Consider the following 1,548-nt stretch of genomic DNA (forward strand, 5'->3'; position numbering starts at 1 on the left):
CGGCAGCCTCGGGGGACCCGAGCCACACCCCAGGCTCCGGGGCCCCGCAGATGCTGACGCCTGCACCTGGACGTCCCTCTCCCGCAGCCCACTGGGCGGCCGCGTCGGGCCCCTCGGGAGCAGGTCAGCAGGAACCGGACAGCCGAGCACCGCAGAGGCCGAGGGGTCCGCACAGCAGCCGCCCCCCACGGGGGTGGGGAGCCCGCGGTTCACTTCGCAGTCCAGAAAGGGCAGCGTGAGTGCGAGGGGAGTGTCCGGCTTCAGGCCCCTGCGGCTTCTCCCGGGACCCCGGCCGCCAGCCGCCGACCTCAGAGCCCGAGTCAGGGAGCCAGCGGGGCCAGGGGAGGCCCTCTCCATCTCGGGGTGCGCCCGGGACCCCTCGCCGGCCCGCGGCCTCTGGGACGCTTCTGTGTGGCCGTGACACCGGCCGGCAGCTGCTGCCGGCTTGCGAGGAGCGGGAGGTGCCAATTTGTGGCAGACGTCTGAAGAAGCTATTTCAAAAACAGCAATTACCAGAAAGGGGAACAAATTACTACTTACTTCAGAGACTTTCACACATGGAGAATCAGGGCCCTACAAAGTAATCAGGGCAATGTGTTTGCAAAACTGCATTATTTATATTGAAATATTTCACAGAGAAAGGTCAGGCACAGAAATTGAAGGTTAGCGAGGGATGAAGTGCCCGTCGCCGGCCGCCGAGAAGGCCGCTCGGGCCGGTCACCGCCGCGCGAGGCGCCTCCGAGGGCGGTAAACAACCCAGGCTGCCGGCTACCGCCGGGCTCCTAGGGAAAGGGGGCGCGGGGTCCACACCAAGGCGGGACGGCAGGACGGGGCACACCCGCCCACGCCGCGGAGGGTCCGGCATCGCCAGCGAAGCTGCCCAGACCCGGCCAGCGGGCAGGCGCCGGCCGCCACCTGGCCTGGTTGCTGGTTGCCAGGCGCCCGCCAGCCTCTCCGGGCGCCACCCGGAGTCCTGGCCATCCACAGGGACCGGGAGGGGACGGAGAGCAGCGCCGGGGACCCCAACCCCACAAAGCCGCTCGCCCCCCGGCCGGGCGGGGCCAGGGCTCTGGGACGGCCCCCCTCCTCGCAGGGCAGAGGTGGTTAGATACATGACTGCTGGGGTGCTGAGTGACCCCCCGACATCGGCCGTGTCTGCAGCCCTGCGCTCACCCGACCCCCTGAACACCCCACGAGGCTGAGGGGCGCCAGCGCCGGCCGCCAGCTCTGTGGCCCTGCGGCTCCCAGCCGGGAGCTCGGGCCTCTGTCCTGTGCTCGGGGCGCAGTCCCCGGGGCTCGGCCCCAGGTCCAGCCCGACTTTGCGGGCAAGGACGGAGCCTTCCAGACAGCGCTGGTGCAGGAACGGCCAGGGCGGTCAGCCTGTGCCTGCCCGGCAGCGAGGACTCCCCAGGCCGGTCTGTATGGGGCCCAGCCCGGGTCTTCGGCCATGGCCGCTGGCCGGGGGAGAGGGCACAGGCCCCGCCGGGCTCTCAGAGGCTTCTCTGGTGTCCTTCGGCCTGGACCAAACTCAGCCTCCAGCCCCCGGCC

This window comes from Condylura cristata, unplaced genomic scaffold (genome assembly GCF_000260355.1).
Source record: "Condylura cristata isolate star-nosed mole 26May11 unplaced genomic scaffold, ConCri1.0 scaffold00008, whole genome shotgun sequence".
Classification (NCBI taxonomy): Eukaryota; Metazoa; Chordata; class Mammalia; order Eulipotyphla; family Talpidae; genus Condylura; species Condylura cristata.